The sequence below is a fragment of the Urtica dioica genome, chromosome 1 (genome assembly GCF_054948205.1).
Source record: "Urtica dioica subsp. dioica isolate 48M chromosome 1, U.dioica_male_clone48M_v1_H2, whole genome shotgun sequence".
NCBI classification, from domain to species: Eukaryota; Viridiplantae; Streptophyta; class Magnoliopsida; order Rosales; family Urticaceae; genus Urtica; species Urtica dioica.
In genome coordinates, this window is record NC_142756.1 from 6,470,453 (window position 1) to 6,482,784 (window position 12,332).

Genomic DNA, 12,332 nt, shown 5'->3' on the forward strand with positions numbered 1-12,332 from the left:
AATGACTTCGTCAGTTCGTCTAGCTCGTCCTATCTAGTCGAGCTGAATGACTTCGTCAGTTCGTCTAGCTCGTCCTATCTAGTCGAGCTAAATGACTTCGTCAGTTCGTCTAGCTCGACCCAGCTCGTCAATTTCTCATTCAACTTAGATCCGATTTTGGCAAACAAAATCAACCATCCACATGTTAATAAATAATATTTATTAACTTTATTCCAACAATCCCCCACATGAATGAAATTGAGACGACAATTATAAAAGACACGACTCGATGTGGTGATAGATTCTACGGTCAATACCAGTATAGGATAGGTAGGTAAAGCCTTTGAACCTTCCCTCGGAAAGATATGCCATCTTTACTGACTACTCAGTAGACACGTTGTCCTTGAACTGTTAGCCGTTTTGTATAAACGATAAACATATCCCCCACTGATATCTCCCTGACACAGGTTCTGTTCTCATGGTTATGTTCATTTTGGCCCTGAACATCAACCTGGTTCTGCAAGAGTTTCTACAGAATTAAGCCCAATTAATTCTCCTTCGAAGCGGCCCCACTTCTCTCTCACATAGGTGATTCTTTTGTCAAGAGTAATCCCGCATTACTAGAATCATTAAAATCTCTAAGCTTAACCTCGTACGGGAGTCACTGTTTAATATATAGGAATATGACTAGGGGTTTTCCTCCACAGTGACCTCACAAAGCCATTGACAATTAGGTTGTCCCTTTGAACCAAGATCTTGGGATCTCCAGTCATCATGGTTGGGTTTCCTTTGCCTTGGCTTTATTTGCCATGGGCTTTAGCCCCATTCCTTTGGTTGTCTTCTCTACTTGGTCCATATTTAACCATTTGGTTAGCGGATCCGCAATGTTCTCTTTGGACCTAACATAGTCAATACTAATGACTCCAGATGAGAGAAGTTGTCTAATGGTATTATGTCGTCGACGTATATGTCTAGACTTACCATTATACATCACATTATGTGCCCTACCAATAGCAGATTGGTTATCACAATATACACATATTGCAGGCATCGGTTTTGTCCAATTAGGAATATCCTCCACAAAGTTTCTTAGCCATTCGGCTTCTTCCCCACATTTATCCAATGCAACAAACTCAGATTCCATCGTGGATCTCGTTATCACAGTTTGTTTGGAGGATTTCCAAGATATGGTTGCACCTCCCAGAGTGAATACATAACCACTCGTGGCTTTTGAATCTTGAATATCAGATATCCAACTTGCATCAGTGTAACCTTCAATTACTTCAGGATATCTCATATAGTGTAGACCAAAATCACGAGTGAATCGTAGATACCTCAAAACTCTAACGATTGTTTTCCAGTGTTCAGCACTTGGATTACTCGTATATCGAGCTAGTCTACTCACGGTGTAAGCTAAATCCGGTCTCGTGCAACTCATCAAGTACATGAGACTGCCTATCACTCTAGCATATTCAATTTGAGAGATGCTTTCACCTTTATTCTTAGACAAGTGTTGACTCATGTCTATGTGAGTTCTCGAGACTCCAGAATCGTCATTTCCAAACTTGTCTAGAATTTTATCAACGTAGTGTGTTTGATCCAGTACAATCCCATTGGGTGTTCGGGTAATCTTGATCTCCAGAATTACATCAGCAATTCCCAGATCTTTCATATCGAACCTTGAGTTCAATATATCTTTTGTGGATTGGACCATACGATCATTACTCCCCACTATGAGCATGTCATCTACATATAAACACAGAATCACATATCCATGTTCAGTGGTTTTAATGTACACACATTTGTCACAATCGTTGATCTTAAATCCATTTGACATCATGACGTTGTCAAATTTCTCATGCCATTGCTTTGGGGCTTGTTTAAGGCCATAAAGCGACTTGACAAGTTTACAGACTTTCTTTTCTTGTCCAGGTGCAATACAACCCTCAGGTTGATTCATATAGATCTCTTCGTCGAGATCTCCATTAAGAAAGACTGTTTTTACATCCATTTGATGGATTTCAAGATTGCGTAATGCAGCAACGGCAATTATCAATCTAATAGAAGTTATTCTCGTCACGGGAGAATAAGTATCAAAGTAATCAACACCCTCTTGTTGTTTATACTCTTTGATTACCAGTCGTGCTTTGTATTTATCAATTGAGCCATCGACTTTCATCTTCCTCGTAAAGATCCACCTAGATCCAAGTGTTTTACTTCCAGGAGGAAGATCAACCAACTCCCAAGTGTGGTTTTGCATGATAGAGTCTATTTCACTTCTTATGGCTTCTTTCCATAAGTGACCTTCAACAGAGTTCACGGCCTCTTTATAATTTAGAGGTGGACCCTCCAACATATAGGTGAAATAATCAGAACCAAATGATTTTTCTACCATCGCTCGCTTACTTCGTCTAAGTCCCTCAGACTCTATCTCTTCTTCGGACTCTTCATCATTATCTTGAGTTATTTCCTCAATATCCTCAAGAGAATGGTTTGATGAACTTGGTTCATCTTCCTTAGACTTATAAGGAAATACATGTTCAAAGAACGAAGCATTTTTAGATTCCATAATCGAATCATTGTGTATATCGGGGTTTTTCGAGTCATACACAAGGAATCTATATGCATTACTATGGTGTGCATACCTAATGAAGATACAATCTACAGTTTTTGGTCCTATCTTCATTTTCTTAGGGGTGGGAGCCATTACTTTGGCCAAGCACCCCCACATTCGCAAGTAAATATAGGAAGGTTTCTTTCCTATAAATAGTTCATACGGAGACTTATCCTCCTTCTTTTGGGGTATCTTGTTCAGAAGATAATTTGCAGACAAGATCGCTTCCCCCCACATTTCTTGGGGTAACCCAGAACTTAACAACATCGCATTCATCATCTCCTTGAGAGTGCGATTCTTACGTTCGGCCACGCCGTTTGATCGAGGAGAATAAGGTGGAGTGACTTCGTGAATAATACCATGTTGTGCACAAAAGACACCAAAAGGTTCAACATATTCACCTCCTCGATCACTTCGCACTTTCTTAATCTTCTTATTAAGTTGATTCTCAACTTCCAATTTGTATATAACAAATTTCTCAATTGCTTCATCTTTGCTTTTAAGCAAATATACGAAACAAAATTTTGTACAATCATCAATAAAAGTCACAAAATATTTATTACCACCTCTCGTGGGCATGAACTTTAAATCACATATATCGGTATAGATTAAGTCGAGAGATTCATTACTTCTTTCAACACTATGAAAGGATGTTCTTGTGAGTTTTGCTTCAACACAAATTTCACATTTATGATTTGAGTCAATATTAAACTTTGGAATACATTCCAAATTAATCAACTTTCTCAGTGTGTCATAATTTACATAACCTAGTCTACCATGCCATAAATTAGACGACTCAATCATACACGAGGAAGAAGAAGCTTTATTAATATATTTTGCCTTGATGGCCATTACATTCATTTTGGCCATGCCATTCTTGACATAGCCCTTGCCCACATACATGCCATTCTTAGACAATACAAGCTTTTGAGACTCTAAAACCATCCTAAACCCATGGTTATCTAGCACAGTCCCAGAAATCAGATTCTTCCTCATATCAGGCACGTAGAGCACCTTGGTGAGCTTCAATTCCTTCCCAGAGATCATCTTCAAGAAGACTTCACCTTCCCCCTTGACTTCAGAGGTGGCAGAGTTGCCCATAAACAACATCTCTCCATCTCCAGGTAGCTCAAGGGTGAAGAATGAGTTCTTATCAGTGCAGATGTGGCGAGTTGCTCCAGTGTCCAGCCACCACTCCTTCGGGTTTGAGTCAACCATGTTGACCTCGGAGACCACAGCGACAAGGAGGTCATTATCATCCTCCACAACATTGGCCTCCTTGTTCTTCTTCGGCTTTCTATAATCAACAGCTCGGTGACCGACTTTGTTGCAATTGTAGCATTTACCAACAATCTTTTGTTGGCCCTTCTTCTTGAACGTCCCACTCTTGACTCCAAGCTTGTGGGCATGCTTCTTCCCCTTCGAGTTCTCACCATGTTCGACGACGTTAGCTCGCTCGGAGACGGTTCTTAGTCTCCTATCGGATCCTCGGTTGTCTTCTTCGATTCGGAGGCGAACAACCAAGTCCTCAAGACTCATCTCCTTTCGCTTGTGCTTGAGGTAGTTCTTGAACTCCTTCCACCCCGGTGGTAACTTCTCTATCACGGAGGCAACTTGGAAAGACTCGCTAATGGTCATTCCCTCGGCTTGAACCTCATGGAAAATGAGTTGAAGCTCTTGGACTTGACTCACAACGATCTTTGTGTCCACCATCTTGTACTCAAGGAAGTGACCCACAATATACTTCTTTGAGCCCGCATCCTCGGTTTTGTACTTGCGATCCAACGAATCCCATAGCTCTTTAGAAGATACTTTACAGCTATACACGTTGTATAAAGAGTCGGCGAGACAATTTAACACGTGGTTTCGACAAAGATAGTCGGATTCGTTCCACCCCACATAGGCCCGAAGCACTTGTGGGTCGGCTTCACCCTCTCGAGGGGTGGCCGGAGGATCTTCGGTTAAAAACCGTGCAAGTCCGATGGTTGTCAAAAAGAAAACCATCTTTTGTTGCCACCTTTTGAAGTTGAGTCCGTCAAACTTCCCAGGCCTCTCGGCCGGCATCACTGTGGGAGGCCCTCAAGCCACGCCCACGTTTGAACCATCTAGGCCCAAACCCGCCATAGGTTGAACAAGACCCGCGGGTCCGTTCCCGGCCGTAGCCGCCATCGAGCCTTGTCCCAAAGTCACAGGGATTTGGCCGATGTTGATAAGGTTTGGCGGGGTGTTCGCCACAGAGGGGTTCTCGGTGAGGCTCCCATCACCAGTCACAATCTTCGTGTCGTTAACGTTAGTCATATTTTCTACAAAAGAAAATTCCCAAGTCAGTTATTTTTCAAACAAATCCGAACAACCAAGGAAAATAATCATTTTTCCCTTTCTCCACGCAACCTATCTTTAGAATTAAAAAAGCTTCAAGATTTTTAGCAATATTACAAATAATATTGATGAAAATAAAAGACAAATTGCATGCAAGGAAAAATCACACGTAAATAATATTAAGGAAAACCGGCTAAACCTTGAACCGGAAAACATAAACAAAAACTGGGAAAAGTCGAGGCCCGTTTGACGGTTTCCTTGAAGCTTTTTATCGCCCTCCCACGGGTGCTGGAATTCGTGAGCGAAAGCCTCCCATGATACAACGACTTCAAGCCGAGCTATGCACCACAATACTCGGCTTCGGCGAACTGGAACCTGTGAGAAACTATCACCAAGACAAGAATATTTCTGGGAAAGAAGAGCTCGGGAACAGTGGGGAAAAATTGGAATGCGAAATTCTCTCTGTGTATCGGTTTTCTGAATGAGAGCTTAAACTTCACTTATATAGGCGAAGGCTGTGAGGTTTGAAACTTCAAAACGTACAGCCATAAAGGCATTAATGCATATTATTACACACAGTAAATACACCGTTTCAAACCTATGCAGAGCGTCCAACGTTTTCAGCATTAATGGCACAGCCATAATGCGCACTTAAAGCTCAAAACCGTAGGCTTTAAATCGTCCCTTCGTCTGGTCGAGCTCTTCGAGTTCGTCCAGTCGAGCTCATTGAGCTCGTCTAGTCGAGCTCGTCCGACCTAGAATGACTTTGTCACCAGTTCGCCTGGTCGAGCTCGTCCAGTACGTCTGGTCGAGCTCATCCAGTTCACCTGGTCGAGCTCGCCCCCAGTCGAGCTTGTCCAGTTCGCCTGGTCGAGCTCACCCAAGTCGAGCTCGTCCCAGTCGAACTGGAATAACGTTGTCACTTCAGTACGTTGGCCTTGCATTTGTCGAGCTGGAATGACTTCGACAATTCTTCCAAATCGACCTCGCCTAGTCGAGCTGGTTCAGTTCGACCTCGCTAGTTGAGCTGATCCAGTTCGACCTCGCTTGTCGAGCTGATCCAGTTCGACCTCGCTTGTCGAGCTGACTCAGTTCGACCTCGCTTGTCGAGCTGATCCAGTTCGACCTCGCTTGTCGAGCTGACTCAGTTCGACCTCGCTTGTCGAGCTGACCCGGTCGAGCTGAAATGACTATCACTTTGTCCAGCTCGACCTATCTAGTCGAGCTGAATGACTTCGTCAGTTCGTCTAGCTCGTCCTATCTAGTCGAGCTGAATGACTTCGTCAGTTCGTCTAGCTCGTCCTATCTAGTCGAGCTGAATGACTTCGTCAGTTCGTCTAGCTCGACCCAGCTCGTCAATTTCTCATTCAACTTAGATCCGATTTTGGCAAACAAAATCAACCATCCACATGTTAATAAATAATATTTATTAACTTTATTCCAACAAGATACATAAGTGAAAAATGGAAAGAAAAAAAATGAGAATCTGGTGTTTAAAATACATTCAAGAACTTTTTTTGTTCAAAAAATTACCAAAAGTCCATTTTTCGGATTTTTAGACATAAGAGATTCAACCAAAATATTTTGATGATTTTGAGCTCTAAAAAATGAAATTTCTCTTCCTAAATCTATCATCTCAAACTTCCTAAACCCTATATTTTTAACATATGTGCTTATTGGTTTTATAGGGAAAATTGTTATATCAATGTTGAAAATTGGTATATATTGATAAATAAATTAAATTACGGTCTCTTTCTTTTATTATAATTTAGTTTGATAAGGATTTAATGAGAATATCACACAAATAAATATAGATATATGTGTAACTCCAAACATCTACTTTGGGTGGCATCCTGCCGATGAGATTTTTTCTTGCGTGAAGCCATAGATTTAACTCTCTAAGACATTGATTTATCTCCAAATTTAATCTTTACAAGATTTCTTTGTAATCTGAGTTTAAATGTTTATGTAATCAAATTCGAATTGTATGAATGAAAAAGTGTAAAAAAAAAAAATGTATGTGTTTGGATGAAATAGGATACAAATATAAGGTGAATTTATGAGAGCAAATATATTTTGGATCACATGCTCTGATAAAGGCTGGAAATTATCTTCATGATGTAATTATTTACTTCTAAATATTCACTATTTTATTCGAATATTAATGCTACATTTGTTAAATTTTCCACTAGTTTTTACTATAATCTAAGTGTGTTGAATTTTGTGTGGTCTTTTAGAAGGTAAAAATGTATCCACTCGAGTCTCTATTGCAGGCTTCAGAGTTTTTCTTGTTGGCGATCAATTTCAATAGATGGAAAACTAACTTGGCTGATATCACAATAGTTTTTCTCCAAGAGTTTTTCTCTATATATAAATATCAACTCCATAATGGCTTGGACATGATTAGGAAGCCAAGACCTACATCCAAAACTAACTTGGCTGATATCACAATAAAAATATCAAAATAAAATATAAAAAACTAACTTGGCTGGTATCGGCTCATATCCTAGGTTCCCTCCAACTTTTCGAACACCCAAGTCGTTAAAAGTCTATTTCTATGTCAAATACGCCTAAATCAACTTTTGAACACATTCTTCACTCCTGCTGGACTTACAAAAAAAAGTCTAATGTTTATAATAATAACAAATGCAGACTTGACAAGTTGTGTATGATTTCTTGGTAAAAAAAATACGCCTAAAACGACCTCTTCTTCTTAATTTATTTCCTCACATCAAATTCTGAACACATTCTCCACTCTCGTTAAACCTGCAAAAAAAACCAAATGCGTGAGGAATAAACAGTCCATGTAAGTTCTCGAGAAATCTCTAAACTAATATATCATCATTTTTCTCATCGACATTACAATTGAATAATCTAGATTATGGTTTTCATACTATTAAATAATGTTTGATACATACATATATATATATATATATATATATATATATATATATTTGCATTTAGCATGTAAATTACCAGCAAAAGACACACAATCCGTTATAAGTTGACGTCAAACTTACTAGGGAATTTCACCATAGTACTTTAAACTTAATGTAGAATCAATCAAGACTTAACCGTATAAGAATATAAGATAAGATTTATTCGTGAATTGTATGAAATGAGCTATATATAAATAGAATAATGAGAAGCAAAATAGCAATAATAATATTATTATTAATATTGATTCAAAAGAGATTACAAGTGAGTCAAGCTTGAAAATTTTGTAATGCACAAGAATCGAACGGAGAGAATATCAATGGATACTCGTATGAAAAAATCTATCTATTTCTTATTAAAAGAAATGAATTTATAAGAAGTTGAGACACATTGTTCTCGGGGGCACGTTTTCAAATCGTCTTCCTTGCTTTTAGCTTGTCAGGACGGACGTGTGTCTCCCTAGATGTGTTGAGGTGAACAATGACGCAATGAATGAGTCCAAGTCCCCTGGCGAAGATTGATTCTTCCGGGCGACATGGTATACTTTATGATCTCGGTTGATCTGAAGTGTCGAGCTTGTTCGATAGATTGGATTTTCATGCTGCGAATGGTCCTTAAATGACGTGAACTTAAACGGAAAAATGAATCGTATAAAAGCTTATCAAACTGAGCCAAATCGCCCATGGACGACGAGACTAATTATCTTATCCTTCGGCCTAAGATTAATTATAGGCCCAAAAATTTGGGTCTAATAAATGATGAGGATGTTCCATAAATCCTTAATGGGCAAGCAAAGGGAATATGATTCTCTCCAAAAGAATCCAACATGGTAGACATGTATTGCAATGGGCAAGTTGTCACAACTCAAATCGAAGGACTCCAAGGGTCTCTTGGATCTCTTCACATGGACTTAGAAGTTCTAACACATTGAAGACTATCTCTATTGCTAACAAAAAGAACAAGACCATAAAAATAAAAAGAATAAACAACAATTCAAGTGGCTCGAGGAAGCGCCAATTTTCACAAAGTTTCAAATTTTCAGACTGTTAAGAACCACAAGACCAGATTCTCAAGAAAACTAATTATAGTCGTATTATGACTAACTCTCGATCTATGAAGGATGATCTAGCTAAATGGGACCAAACAAAATTATTATGTATCCACAACGATCCCACCACGACTGACTACTTCGAATACAAAAGGCAAATTGAGGTCCTCATCCAACAAGGTCAACTCCAAGAGTTTGTCAACCGTGTGATGGAACTAAATATTAATTTGGGGATAAATTTGTAACTTAGGAGTATAAATATAAAGACTTGAAAAATGTAGGGGTATGATGAAGACAATTCTATATACTACTAAAGTAGCGTTTGCAAACTTGAATTACTATTTTGCCTATATTATTTCCATTTATTCTCATTTTGTATTGTTAAACAATAAAGAAAACAAGTATGTATTTAAAACATGGTTTCTATAGTCATTTCCCTATTATTTGGGCGTTTGCAAACTTGAATTACTATTTTGCCTATATTATTTCCATTTATTCCCATTTTGTATTGTTAAACAATAAAGAAAACAAGTATGTATTTTTTAAACATGGTTTCTTTTGTCATTTCCCTATTAATTGGGATGATAGTTTGATGCTTCCAATATTTATCTTTTATCATTCTGATTTTTCGTTCCTTATCTATTATATATCTTTGTCTTTATAGTCAAAGTAAGTCGGCTAAAAATACTGGTTTTGATGTTATACAACAGCAAAAATGCAAGTCTTTAAAGAAAAAAAAAATATAAAGGTAGTCGATTAACTTAAAGAGCAAGTAATTTTAACTGTTTCTTGATGTCCAAATACTCTTCAGGTTTCTAGGACCTGGAAATTGATATTATCAGGTCATGAATGCCACGTTCTTTTTAGTAATCTTATTCTTTATTTGGCTGATTGTGATCACCGTCTTAGTATTTATTTTTTACGAAGCCATTTTTAGTAATCTTATTCTTTATTTGGCTGATTGTGATCACCGTCTTAGTATTTATTTTTTACGAAGCCATCCAATTTCTACTGTATATCGAGAGTGTGGAGGAGAAAGTTGCCACGTGGCCTAAATATACACTTAAAAGCCATTTAGATATTAATGAACAGATAAATCATGCATGACTAAGAGTTGTCATTATTTATGCTATCACATATGAATTGTTTGACAAAACACATCAAGTTTGAACAAAGAAAAAATAAGATACAATATCATTGTAGAAACTTTATGAACCAATTAAATTATATCAATAAAATAAATGAAGTTTTTTTTAATCTGAATAAAAATGGATAAGTTTTTTCCGCAAGCTGAATACACAACAACAAAAAGAGTTTTTCTCTTTGACAATTCACGTAATTAACTCTTATAAAATATGACGATAAAAATAAAATAAAAAAGGATAAAGATCATCCATGAGGTCCAATAAAAAAATATTTTGACATCCAAACTTATCACTTTAGCATGATAATTTTATTTGAATTTTAACCCACAATAAATAATCCATCAACCACCACTATATGAACTTCTGTTAAATTTATTTTCACAACATGTCTTTACTTCTTAAATTTCTTATTTGCGACACGTGTGGGTCACATGCAAAAACACAACATTGTTGTCATTGAAATTTAGAATACATTGCTACATTAATTGTGTTATAAAATCTCATGCATGGTTGAAGTTAATGGGTATTTGTGTATCACTAATCTCCTCAGACCCACATATTTTTTTTTGTTTAATTTTGATGAATCATCGATCTTCTTTTTCTAAGTGTTTATTTATTTGACACATCTATTATGCATGCAAAAATAATTTATTTGTGCATAAGAAGAACTTGAAGAAGAGCCAAGCCCATGTCACCGAGAGCCCAAGAAACCAAGCTCGATGGATGATTATATTTGCTGATGTGTTATAAGAGAATTCTTTATCCACTGCTATCTTAAAATGCTTCGTCTATTTTTCATGTATTTATTGATTCCACAAGATTTGTTCGATTGAAATTTATGTAATCACACACGATTTTAAGTTTTCCTCTGTATAGAAAAATGAGTTATAATTATGTAGGATTACAAATTACAATTATATGCAACAATCTACATAAAATTAATTGTTTTCTGACTGGTAGCATATATACATTCCAGCAAACAATATTTAATCAGCTTTTACAGAATTCAGATTTCAAAATCATTTCTATAGAGTACTTTGGTGTGAAAGCATTGTCTGTATTCTTTTACCCTATATAAGGGAATTTTTTTTTCTTACCCCCAAAGCACTACATTATTGTTAGCTTTCAGTTTTTTTGTTTAAAGTACGAACACAGTTTCTTTAACTACTATTTTGATACGTAATTACATGATAAAGGTCATAACAATGTTATACTATGTACTAGATATTAAGAGCTCTATATAAATAATGAAATATATAATTTTGTTTGTACATTTGTCATTTATCTTGAAGAAAAGCAATTTGTTGTCTGATAATTTAAATGCACATTAAAAAAAATTGAGTAATTACACTGAAGTACTGTTTCATGCATGGATAGCATACGCGAGTGTGTAGCTGTGTATGTGTATATATATTTGATATTTTTGGTGTAGCAAAATCAAGTAATTACATGGGCAATGTTTTATATACCAACGTTTTATTTTTTTAGAGATTTGACGAATGAAACCATCTGATTTTTTAATTTAATAATTTATTGAAAATCTGCCTTAAATTATTAGACAGAAAAGGAACGAACGAAATGCTTCTCCAACGACACAAGTCTAAAAGAATATATGCTCCATATCGTTTGAATAAGATCTATTTGTAATTCACGAGGAAATATACCAACCTCAAGATCTCAACAACAATCAACTTATATTAAATCTATTATACTTGGACTTCAAGGATTGTAAATACCAATTTTATTTTTGGTTTAAAAACTAATATAACTGCTGAGATGCCCCATCAAATTTAATTTTTACATAGGAAGAATTCATTTTCATGTGTTAATAGAAAGACCAGTAAAATATAAGCAATATAACATCACGTTGGTTGTTAGTCGATACATTGTTCGATTTTCATAGGATTTTCGTTTGATGAAATGTATTAAAACTACGGAGCTTAGCAAATGTATTAAAAATATGAAGATATATATAAATATATTTTGCTTATCCAAATTTAACATATGAAGTTATTAACACATTTATTAGATAATCGTAATATTATGATTTAATATAATGTTGAAGGAATTAAAGTCCCACAGCGAAGCGCGGCATCACAACTCGTATTTGTCTAAAATTGAAGAGATATTGGCATCGTTTGGCATAGCTTTATTTAAAAAAAAAAACGCTTTTAGATTTTTTTTTAAAACTGACAAGTGTTTGGTAAGCTGTTTATAAAACAGCTGTTGCTGATAACAAAAACTGATTTTGCGTTTGGTAAAATAAATATATTATAGTAAAAAGACTAAA